Consider the following 13,355-nt stretch of genomic DNA (forward strand, 5'->3'; position numbering starts at 1 on the left):
ATATGGTATGAGGCACAAGGTGAGCTTCAATGGTGACTGATAACACTGAGTAATATCTCAGCCCAGATGTAATGTGTGACATAGTTCAGTCAGCATACAGCCAAGTACACTGCCGGCTTTGTTGCTTGCTGTTCTGGATCACACACTCAGATGGCTGAGTGTATTAGTAGCTGTCATGGTAGTGGCTTCAGTTAGATCAAGGCCGGCGCAAAGCTTTTCAGTGCCCAGTGTCGGACCTGTGCAGCCGCCCTTTCCCTCCACTGATCCCTCCCCCCTGTGCGTATACCAATAACGACAGCAGGTGGGAGGACGGCAGAGTTACTCGGTCCTGGCTGGTCATGATGGTGAGTCTGCATACAGGGTGCAGCATGGAAGCGCCCATCATGCTATGGCGCTACCTGCGACGGCTCTGCTAGCCCGTGCCTTGAGCCACCACTGAGTTGGATCCACATGCAAGTTTTCTATTAGGACTGCAGGATGTCTGGTTATTGAAAGGAAACGTCTCCCTCTGTGCTGTAGGTATGAGATGGCACAATGGTCTACGAGGCTGACTGGAATGCAGGGGTCTGTGTTTCAAATCCCTTGCTGAACTTGTTCTGCTTTCTGTTGGCCATTGTACTGGGTTAATTTATGACATTAAGAAGATTCTTTTATACCTGTAAGGCCTGAGACAGCTCAGTCTGCATGATGGCAGGTCCCCTATGGTGTTGGCGTCAGGGGTTCATATCCCATGATGAGCTTATTTTGCTGTATATTGGCCATTGCTCAGTTGTGATTAATGACATCGAGAAAAATATCATCGTTCCTATATAACCTGAGGTGGCTCAGTCTGTACGTTGGCAGGTTCTCCGATGATGGGGCCTGGGTTTTGAATCCCATGGTGATCATGTACAGTATTTTACTTTTTAAGGTACTTAATAAAAATGGAATAAATAAAATGCTAAAATTGAGTTTGGGCTTCCTATCGCTGACCTCCCTACTGGCAATGCTGGGGAATCCCCTGTCTCAGAGCTCCTGGTGGTGGATGCTCCTTGCATGGTCTGTGTTTTATGCACCATCAGAGCTGCTAGGAGCATCCTCCACCGACGTGCCCATAGAGGCACCTAGCTACATGAGCCATTCATCATCCAGCCACAGACTACATTCATACACATGCCGCATTCATCCACATACAGCATGCAGACATACAGGGGGCTAAAGTTGAGTTTCCCAAACTATGTCATTGCAATCCAGGTTTATGGATAGCCATGTGTGAGCACAGGTGACAGAATTAGTATCTCAGCTAGTTTCAGCTAAGCTGAGATGGCTCAGTATGTATGTTGACAGATCCTCTACGATGTTCGAGGCTGAGGTTCAAATCCCATGGTGATCTTGTTTTGCTATATATTGGCCTTTCCACTGGGATAATTGATGACACTGAGAAAAATCTTCACTGAAACCTCAGGTGGCTCAGTCTATATGTCAACACGAGATTGATTGGGGCTGGGGTTCAAATCGCATGGTGTAGTTGTTTTGCTATTTATAGGTCTTAATTGATGGGGTAATTGATGATATTGAGAAAAATCTTCTCATTGATATGTAACCTGAGGTGGCTCAGTCTGCATGGTTGCTGGTTTTCTCTGGGCATTGAGGCAATGGTTTGAATCCCATGGTGAGCTTATTTTGCTATCTATTGGCTTTTGCACTGGGTTAAATTATGACATTGAGAAAAGACTCACTTCTGTCTAATCTGCGATGGCTCAGTCTGTATTTCAGTAGGTCCTCTATGGTGTTAGAGGCTGGGGTTCAAATCCCATAGTGCTTTTGTTTTACTATATATTGGCCTTTGCATGGGGTAACTGATGACATTGAGAAAAATCTTCACTTTTCTCTGTAACATGAGGTAGCTCAGTCTGTATGTCAGTAGGTGATTGATGGATGCTGGGGTCCAAATCCCATTGTGTACTTGTTTTGTTATATATTGGCCTAATTGATGGGTTCATTGATGACATTGAGACAAATCTCACTGCTATGTGACCTGAGGTGGCTCTGTCTGCATGGAGGCTGGGGTTCAAATCCCATGGTAAACTTTGTTTGCTATTTATTGGACTTTGCACTGGGGTAATTGATGACATTGAGAAAAATCTGATCTTTTCTATCCAAGCTGAGATGGTGATCTTGTTTTGCTATATATTGGCCTTTCCACTGGGTTAATTGATGACATTGAGAAAAATCTACTCTTCACTCAAACCTGAGGTGACAGTCTTTATGTCAGCACGTGTTTGATGGGGGCTGAGGTTCAAATTGCATGGGGTACTTGTTTTGATATTTATTGGCCTTAATTGATGGGTTAATTGATGACATTGAGAAAAATCATCTGATTGCTATGTAACCTGAGCTCGATCTATATGTTGGCAGATGATAGATGAAGGCTGGGGTTCAAACCCCATAGTGTACCTGTTTTGCTATATATTGGCCTTTGTATGGGGTAATTGATGACATTGAGAAAAGTCTTCTATTCACTGCGTAATACCCCTTTTACACCGGAGCTAAAACCCGGGTTTTTGAAGGGTTAACACGGGCAGCTCCCTGGTGTAAAAGGGGAGAGAGTTGGATCGCCGGGTCGAGTGACCCGGCAATCCAACCCAGGTAACTAGCAGGGTTTAACACGGGCTTAGCCCGTGAAACCCTGCTGTTAGAACAGCGCACTCCGGGTCACGATGATCTGGAGTGCGCTGCTAGCCGGCCGATTGGTCCGGCTTCAGTGGCGCTTGGAGATGACGTCATCTCCAAGCGACCACTTTCACTCCGCAAAAGCCGGGTCTATGCAGACCCGACTGCGGTGTGAGCGGCGCTGACTTGGGAATATCCCGAGTCGGCGCCGGCAAAATACCGGGTCTGATCTGGATAGGAACTTTGTTCCAAATTCGGGTCAGACCCGGAATTTAGGTGGAAAAGGGGTATTACATGTGGTGGCCCAGTCTATAGATAACAGGTGATCTATGGGTCTTGGGGTTCAAATCCCATTGTGTAGTTGTTTTGTTACATATTGGCCTTAATTGATGGGTTAATTGATGACATTTTGAAAAATATAATTTCTGTGTATCCTGAGATGGCTCAATCTGCATGTCTGCTGGTTCTCTGTGGGTATTGAGGTAGGGGTCCAAATCCCATGATGAGCTTCTTTTGCTATCTATTGGACTTTGCACTGCGGTAATTGATGACTGAGAAAAATCTGAGGTTTTCTATCTAAGCTGAGATGGCTCTGTATGTATGTTGGTAGGTCCTCTATGTGTTTTTGAGGCTGTGGATCAAATCCCTTGATGATCTAGTTTTGCTTTATATTGGCCTTTCCACTGGGTTAATTGATGACATTGAGAAAAATCTTCTCTTCACCCTGTCCTGGGGTGGCTCATTCTATATGTTGGCAGATGATAGATGGACTCTGTGTTTCAAATCCTATGAAGTACTTGTATTGTTATATACTGGCCTTAATTGATGGGTTAATTGATGACATTTTGAAAAATATAATTTCTGTGTATCCTGAGATGGCTCAGTCTGCATGTCTGCTGGTTCTCTGTGGGTATAGCTGGGGTCCAAATCCCATGATGAGCTTTTTTTGCTATATATTGGCCTTTGCACTAGGTTAATTGATGACATTGAGAAAAATCTCCTCACTTCAAGCTCTGTCTGAGCTGCGATGGCTCAGTTTGTATGTTGGTGGGTCCTCTATGGTGTTAGCGGCAGGAGTTCAAATCCTGTTGTGATTTTGTTTTGCTATCTATACTATATATTGGCCTTTGCATGGGGGTAATTGATGACATTGAAAAAAATCTTCTGTTTTCTCTGTAACATGAGGTGGCTCAGTCTGTATGTCAGCAGGTGATCTATAGATGCTGGGGTTCAAATCCCATTTTGTACTTGTTTTGTTATATACTGGCCTAATTGATGGGTTAATTGATGACAGTGAGAAAAATCTCACTGCTCTGTAACCTGAGGTGGCTTGGTCTGCATGTCACAGGTGCTCTATATCTATGGAGGCAGGGGTTCAAATCCCATGGTAACCTTTTCTTTGGTATTTATTGGACTTTGCACTAGGGTAATTGATGACACTGAGAAAAATCAGAGCTTTTCTGTTGTAAACTGAGATGGCTCAGTATGTATGTTGGTAGGTCCTCTATGGCGTTTGAGGCTGGGGTTCAGATCCACTGGTGATCTTATTTTACTATATATTGGCCTTTCCACTGGGTTAATTAATTGATGACGTTGAGATAAATCAGGTTTTTTTTTCTATCTATGCAGAGATGGTGATCTTGTTTTGCTATATACTGGCCTGTCCACTGGGTTAATTGATGATATTGAGAAAAATCTTCTGGTAGCTATGTAATCTGAGGTGGCTCAGTCTGCATGTCTGCTGGTTCTCTGTGGATATTGAGCTAGTGGTTTGAGTCCCATTGTGAGCTTCTTTTGCTATCTATTGGCCTTTGCATGGGGTAATGATGACATTGAGAAAATTCTCCAAATTTCTATCTAAGCTCTGATGGCTCAGTCTGTATGTTGGCAAGTCCTCTATCGTGGTGTAGGGTCGGGTTCAAATCCCTTGGAGATGTGGTTTTGCTATATATTGGCCTTTGCATTGGGTAATTGATGACACTGAGAAAAATATTTTATTCACTCTTTAACCTTAGTGAGTTTAGGTTTCCATTTAGTATTATACATGTTGCACTAAGATAAATGATGACAGTGGGAAATATCTGCCTATCTGACTGAAGCTTGTGTGGCTTAGTGAGTTAAAAGCTGATCTGCCTACTGGTAATGAAGGTGGAACCCCTGGTTCTAATCTCTGTGTAGTTTTACATTTCGTATTGTGGATTTTGCACTAGGCTCATTGATGAAAGTGGGAAATATCCGCCTGTCTGATTAAAGCCTTTGTGGCTTAGTGACTTAGAAGTTGCTTTCCCTACTGCCATAATGGTGGCACTCCTGGTTCTAAACCCAGTGTAGCTTTGTGTTTTGTATTGTGGATTTTGCACTAGGCTCGTTGGTGAAAGTGGGAAATATCTGTCCGTATGATCGAAGCCCGTGTGGCTTAGTGGGTTAGACGCTGATCTCACTACTGGCACTGATGGTGGAACTCCCGGTTCTAATCCCCATGTAACTTTGCATTTTGTATTGTGGATTTTGCTCTAGGCTCGTTGATGAAAGTGGGAAATATCTGTGTGTATGATCGAAGCCCGTGTGGCTTAGTGGGTTAGATGCTGATCTCACTACTGGCAATGTTGGCGGAACCCCCGGTTCAAATCTCCTGAAGGCCTTCCCTTTAGCAAAGAGTTTCCCAAACTCTGCTGTTTCAGTCCAGATGGTTAAATCACATTGACTGAGGTACTAAGTCAGTCACATGCGCTCATGCATGGCTATCCTTAAAACCTGGACTCTAATGGTAGAGTTTCGGAAACTCTGCTTTAGCCCCCTGTATGTCTGCATGCTGTATGTGGATGAATGCGGCATGTGTATGAATGTAGTATGTGGCTGGATGATGAATGGCTCATGTAGCTAGGTGCCTCTATGGGCACGTTGGTGGAGGATGCTCCCAGCAGCTCTGATGTGCATAAAACACAATCAGAGCTTGCAAGGAGTATCCCCCACCAGGAGCTCTGAGACAGGGCATCCGCCAGCATTGCCAGTAGGGAGGTCAGCGATAGGAAGCCCGGGCTCGGTTTTTAAAAAAAAAAAATTTTGGAGTACCATAAAAAGTAACAAACTGCTCTGTACAAGTTCACCATGGGATTAGAACCCCTGACTCTAGCACCATAGAGGAGCTGTTAACCAACTGAGCCATCTCAGATCTTATAGTTAAGAAAAGATTTTTCTCAATGTTATCAATCACCTCAGTGCAATATACAACAAAACAAACCCATCATAGAATTAGAACCCCAGACTCCAGCACCATAGAAGAGTTGCCAACCAACTGAGCCATCTCAGACCTTATAGTGAACAGAAGATTTTTCTCAATGTTATCAATCACATCAGTGAAATATACAACAAAACAAACCCATCATAGAATTAGAACCCCAGACTCCAGCACCATAGAAGAGTTGCCAACCAACTGAGCCATCTCAGACCTTATAGTGAACAGAAGATTTTTCTCAATGTTATCAATCACATCAGTGAAATATACAACAAAACAAACCTATCATAGGATTAGAACTCCAGAATCCAGCACCATAGAAGAGCTGCCAACCAACTGAGCCATCTCAGATCTTATAGTGAAGAGAAGATTTTTCTCAATGTTATCAATCACCTCAGTGCAATGGGCAATATACTACAAAAAACGGTCATGATGAGGTTAGAACACCAGACTTCAGCACAACAGAGGAGCTGTCAACCAACTGAGCCATCTCAGGTCTTATAGTAAGGAGAAGAATTTTCTCAATGTTATCAATCCCCTCAGTGCAATGGGCAATATAAAGCAAAACAAGAGCACCATGGGATTAGAACCCCAGGCTCCAACACTATAGATGGCTTGCCAACAAGTAAATTGAGCCAACTCAGGTCTTAAGGAAAGCAGAAGAATTTTCTCAATGTTATAAATCACCCCAGTGCAATGACCAATATACAGCAAAATAACATTGCTATGGGATCAGAACCCCAGACTCCACCACCATAGAGAACCTGCCAACAGACTGAGCCATCTCAGGTCTTATAGTGATTTGAAGTTTTTTATCAATGTTATCAATCACTCAAGTGCTATACAGCAAAATAAGTTTACTGTGGGATTTCAACCCACAACTCTAACAACATAGAGTACCTGCCAGGCTGCAGACTGAGCTATCATATCAATTAAATGATTTTCCTCAATATCATCAATGAACCCAGTGCAAAGGCCATTATATAGCAAAACAAGATCACCGTTGGATTTGAACACCTGTTTCCAGCAACATAGAAGACCTGCCAACATACAGACTGAGCCGACCCAGGTTTTTTAGCTTCGAGAAGATTCTTCTTAATGTCATCAATTAACTCAGTGCAATGGCCAATATATAGCAAAATAAGACCACCTTGGTGTTAGAACACCAGACAGCAGCCCCTCATGGCCTTTATTTTAGCACCTTGGATGTTGAATCTGGCTGGATGATAGAGTCTCCCTGCTTACATAAACCTAGAACAGCCTCCCACTGACAGAATAAACCCATGTAGCCAGGTGCCTCATTGGGTTGATCATTGGCAAAGACCCCAGTCTTACTACCTCTCAGTGCCTTGAATGGTGCACATGCCTGAATAATTACAGTAAAAAGTGCAGAGCTCTAAGTAAGAGCTGTGTAGCTCAGTGCACTAATACCCTGCTGCACTAATGGTGATGTTAGTGGTGACCGTGGTTCTAGTTCCCGTGTGGGTTTAATTTTAGTGTTATTGATTTTGCACTAATCTAAATGATAAAAGTGGGAAATATCTGCCTTTTTGACAGAAGCCTGTGTGGCTTAGTGGGTTAGATGCTGATCTCACTACTGGCAACAATGGTGGAACCCCCAGTTAAAATCTCCTGAAGGCCTTCCCTTTAGCACAGAGATTCCCAAACTCTGCTGTTACAGTCCAGATTTTTAAATCAAATTGTCTGAGGTATGAGTTCAGTCACCTGCGCTTAATCATGGCTTAAATCCTTAAAAGCTGGACTCTAATGGCAGAGTTTCGGAAACTCTGCTTTACTCCCCTGTATATCTGCATGATGAATGTGGCATGTGTATGAATGTAGTATGTGGCTGGATGATGAATGGCTCATGTAGCTAGGTGCCTCTATAGGCACGTCGGTGGAGGATGCTCCCAGCAGCTCTGATGTGCATAAAACACAATCAGAGCTTGTAACGAGTATCCCCCACCAGGAGCTCTGAGACAGGGCATCCGCCAGCATTGCCAGTAGGGAGGTCAGCGATAGGAAGCCCGGGCTCGGTTTCTTAAACTTTTTTTTGGAGTACCGTAAAAAGTAACAAACTGCTCCATACAAGTTCACCATGGGATTAGAACCCCTGACTCAAGCACCATAGAGGACCTACCAACCAGCTAAGCTACACAGTCATTAGAACCATGGGTTCCACCATTATGCCAGTAGGGAGAGCAGCTTCTAAGCCACACAGTCTTCAATCAGACAGGCAGATATTTCCCACTTTCATCATTTGGCTTAGTGCAAAATGTATAATACTAAATGGAAACCTAAACGGGGCCACTCAGGTTAAAGAGTGAATAAAATATTTTTACCCCATGCAAAAGCCAATATATAGCAAAACCACATCACCATGGGATTTGAACACAAGCCTCAATTACAATAGGACCTGCCAACATACAGACTGAGCCATCACAAATTAGATAGAAATGATGAGAATTTTCTCAATGTCATCAATGAAACCAGTGCAAAGGCCAATAGATAGCAAAATTAGCTTACCATGGGATTCGATCCACTACCTCAACATCCACAGAGAACTAGCAGACATATAGACGGAGCCACCTAAGGTTACAGAGCAATCTGAAGATTTTTCTCAATATCATCAATTAACCCATCAATTAAGGCCAATAAATAGCAAAACAAGTACCCCATGCGATTTGAACCTCAGGCCCCATCACACGTGCTGACATTTAAGCCCGTATTCAATTTGAGGCGAAAAGTCCGGATCCGCGATACTTTTTCGCCGATGACATCATTTTCGCCTGTTTTGCTTTTAACCCTGTATTCAATTTGAAGACTTTCCGCCTAGGCGGAAAGTCAATGCAATCTACTAGGCAAAAAAGTTTCGCCTATGAATAGCAGGCGGAAAAAAGTGCAGAATTGGGGTTTTGGGGTGCAACGTTGTGGGAACCCCCCTGCAGCCTTTAGACAGTCCCCCAAAGGTAAACTGTGTCAACATTTAAAAAAAAAAAACACTTAAGGACACCCCAAAAAATGACTTTGAAAAAGGGGGGCAAAAAAAAAGTTGGGGTACAAAGTTAAAAACTAGCGACCTTGACTCTGGGGGGGTCCCCAAGTATGCCCCAAGTGTTTCTTGATTACAGGTGCTTGCAGCAGGTGGATTTTTCACGATTATTTCAACTTCACTTTACCAACTTATAAATATGCTGACCCCCCCCATTTTCAAGTACCCCAAATTTGCTGGGATAGCTTACTTTCTGCAAAAATACTCCAGAATACTATTCTGCACCACGTATAGAAAAACGCTATTTAGCAGCTATTGAGCCCATTTAAAAACACCAAATACCTTCAGCAAGCCAAATCGGGGGGTACCATAGGGAACCCCCATGTCAGAGCATCTTTTGGGGGGTGTCAGGCTGATTTCCCCAAATCTGACAGTACTTTCCGCCTGTTCATGTTCCGCCTACAAAACAGGCGAAGTAGGCGAAAAGTCCGGGCCGCGACAAAGTATCGCGGCTCTGCTCAAATTGAATACGGCTCACAGACTGTGCCACCTCAGGTTCGAGTGAAGAGATTTTTCTCAATGTCATCAATTACCCCAGTGCAAAGTCCAATAAATAGCAAAAAAAAAAAGTTAACCATGGGATTTGAACCCCTGCCTCCATAGCTATAGAGAACCTGCTGATATGCAGACCAAGCCACCTCAGGTTACAGAGTAATGCGATTTTTCTCAATGTCATCAATGAACCCATCAATTAGGCCAATATATAACAAAACAAGTACAAAATGGGATTTGGACCCCAGCATCCATCAATCACCTACTGACATACAGACTGAGCCACCTCATGTTATAGAACAAACAGAAGATTTTTCTCAATGTTATCAATCACCCAAGTGCAATATACAACAAAACAAGAACACCATGGGATAAGAACCCCAAACTCCATTACCATAGAGGACCTACCGGAATACAGACTGAGCAACCTCAGGTGGTCTTGGAGTGATGAGATTTTTCTTAATGTCATCAATCACCTTTTGCAATGGCCAATATACAGCAAAAGGGACTGCCGACATACAGACTGAGCTATCTCAGGTCTTAGAGTTGCAGAAAGAGTTTTCTTAATGTCATCAATCACCCCAGTGCAATGGCCGAAATACAGCGAAACAAGATCACCATGGGATTAGAATCCCAAACTCCACCACCATAGAGAACATGCCAGCAAACAGACTGAGCCATCTCATTTTAAATAGAAATTATGAGATTTTTCTCAATGTCATCAATTAACCCAGTGCAAAGGCAAAAGAAGCTCACCATGGGATTTGGACAACTGCCTCAATACCCACAGAGAACCAGCAGACATGCAGACTGAGCCATCTCAGGTTACATAGAAATGATATTTTTCAAAATGTCATCAATTAACCCATCAATTAAGGCCAATAAATAACAAAACAACTACACGATGGGATTTGAATCCCAAGATCCATAGATCACCTGCTGATATATAGACTGAGCTACCTCATGTTACAGAGTGAATAGAAGATTTTTCTCAATGTCATCATTTACCCCATGCAAAGGCCAATTTATAGCAAAAGAAGTACATCATTCGAACCCCAGCCTCCATCACAATAGAGGACCTGACAACACACAGACTGCGCCATCTCAGCTTAGATGGGAATGAGAAGATTTTTCTCAATGTCATCAATGAACCCAGTGCAATGGGCAATATAAAGCAAATAAGCACACTGAGGGATTTGAACCCCAGACTCCATCACCATAGAGAACCATTTCAGGTTTTAAAGTAGTAAGAAGATTTTTCTCAATATCATCAATTAACCCAGTGCATTGGTCAATATAAAGCAAAAGAAGAACACTGTGGGATTTGAACCCCAGCCTCCATCACCACAGAGGATGTGCCAACAGACTGAGCCATCTTAGGTTTTATGTGGTAAAAAAGATTTTTCTCAATGTCATCAATGAACCCAGTGCAATGGCCAATATAAAGCAAAACAAGTACACTGTGGGATTTGAAACCCAGACTCCATCACCACAGAACCTGCTGACATGCAGTCTCAGCCATCTCATGATGTTTACATTGCTGGATGATGAAAGTCTCCCTGTCTACCGACATAGCCAGGTGCCTTATTGGATTGATTATGGGCAAAGTCCACAGTCTGGCTCCCTTTCAGTGCCTTGAATTGTGCACATGGGTGGACATTAAAAAGTGCTGAGCTGTACATAAGAGAAGGATAGCTCTGTGCCCTAATACCTTGCTGCATTAATAGTGATGTTAGTGGAGACCCTGGTTATAGCCCACTGTAGGTTTCCATTTAGTAATATTGATATTTTGTGCTAGGCTAGTTGACGACACTGAGAAAAAGACTCCTGGCTTACTGCAGCCCAAGTGGCTTAGTGGTCTAATAGCTGCTCTACCTGCTGGCAATGATGGCGTAATCCCCGGCTCATATTCCCTGACAGGCTTCTCTGGCCAACCTGTGGCTCTACGGCTTTTGTGTAACTATGAGTCCCATACTGGGAATTGTGGAGAGACAACAGCTGGAGAGCCACAGGTCGGCCAGGGCTGCTTTAGCCACTTGTGTTTGCATACTGTATGTCAGTGATTCCCAACCTTGGTCCTCAAGGCACACTAACAGTCCTGGTTTTAGTGATATCCATGATTGTACAAAGATGGTTAAATCAAAACAACTAAGGCCCTAATTAAGTCACTTGTGCATAAGTATGGCTATCCCTAAAACCTGGACTGTTAGTGTGCCTTGAGTACCGTGGTTGGGAATCCCTGCTGTATGTGGCTGGATGATGAATGGCTCATATAGCTAGGTGCCTCTATGGGCACGTGGAGGATGCTCCCAGCAGCTCTGATGGTACATAAAGCACAATCAGAACATGCAAGGAGCATCCCCCAGCAGGAAATCACCATAATTGAAAGTAGGATAGGCAGCTAGAAGAGGCCCAGGGCCTGGTTTTAGCACTTATATTAATTAGTACCTTAAAAAGCAACAAACTGCTCAAGTCCACAGCGGGATTTGAACCATAAGCTCCACCAACCTGCCAACCTACAGACTGAGCCATCTCAGGTTATATAGGGATGAAAAGATTTTCCTCAGTGTCATCAATCACCCCACTGCAATGGCCAACATACAGCAAAACATGACCACCATGGGATTTAAACCCCAGCCTCCATCACCATAGAGTGCATGCCAACATACAGACCAAGCTGACTCGAGTTATATAGAGATAAAGAGATAAAGAGATAAAGAGATTATTCTCAATGTCATCATTCTCCCAAGTGCAATGGCCAATATATAGCAAAACAAGATCACCATGGGATTTGAACCCTAGGCTCCATCAACATAGAGCACCTGCCAACATACAGGCTGAGCCACCTCCAGTTACATAATAATGAAGAGATTTTTCTCAATGTTATCAATCACCCCAGTGCAATGGTCATTATACAGCAAAAAAAAAGTCAGGGTATTAGAACCACAGACACAATCACCTTAGAGGACCTGCCAACATACAAACTGAGCTACCTCAGGTTACAAACTGAGCTACCTCAGGTTACATACTGATGTGGAGATTCTTCTCAATGTCATCAATCTCCCCAGGATTTGTACTGTACACAAGCCATCCACATAGTTTGGAAGCAAAGAGGAGAAGAGAAAATGGGCAGTAGCTGAAGAGACTGGTAGGGCAGAGGTGATTTATTGAGGGTAGAAGAGGTGGGGGCATGTTTGAAGATAGAATAGGGAGAGTTTGAAAATGTGAGTTAGGCGCAAGCAGGCATTGAGTGGGGATCAAACAGTAGAGTTGTGAGGGGATATAGATACAAAGTAGAGTGGTTCACAAGCGCTGTTAGAATCTAATATATGCCTTGATTTCCTCTGTGACGAATTTCCTATATGTTTCAACAAATCAAGGGAAAATGATGGGTCATCAATACACACAGTTCTTTTTTTTTTTTTTTAAATCTCAGTTGTATCCTTGTGTTTCCAGACTCACCGCAAACAAATAAAATGCGTACATCAAAAGGTATCTTTGATCTCTATATGTGCCCAACTATAACTAGGTACTCCCAATGGAGATGGACTCACCAAATGGTACGCCGCTACATGCACATAAAGGTTTCTTTTTTGCGTCTCGATGGGCTTTTCATTAATCGTTCTTAGCTCATCCCAAATGAAACCAAAAATTGGCACATATAGAGATTAGCAACCAATCAGATTCTAATTATTATCTTCTAGAAGGTACTAGTTAAATGTTAATGTAGAATCTGATTGGTTGCTATGGGCAACATCTCCACTTCTAAAACCTCTCACTTTCCCTCACATTACCCTCACCAATTGGCACCTGGCAGAAGTCTTACAGTTAGATCATATAAGGTGCCTAGCCACAACTGTGCCTTTGTTATCGGGCATCTCCCTGCCTTGGGTTGAAGAGTTTGACGACTTGGGTGTATGGGTT

The sequence above is a fragment of the Taudactylus pleione genome, unplaced genomic scaffold (assembly GCF_031769625.1).
Source record: "Taudactylus pleione unplaced genomic scaffold, aTauple2 ptg000073l, whole genome shotgun sequence".
In the NCBI taxonomy this organism is placed as follows: Eukaryota; Metazoa; Chordata; class Amphibia; order Anura; family Myobatrachidae; genus Taudactylus; species Taudactylus pleione.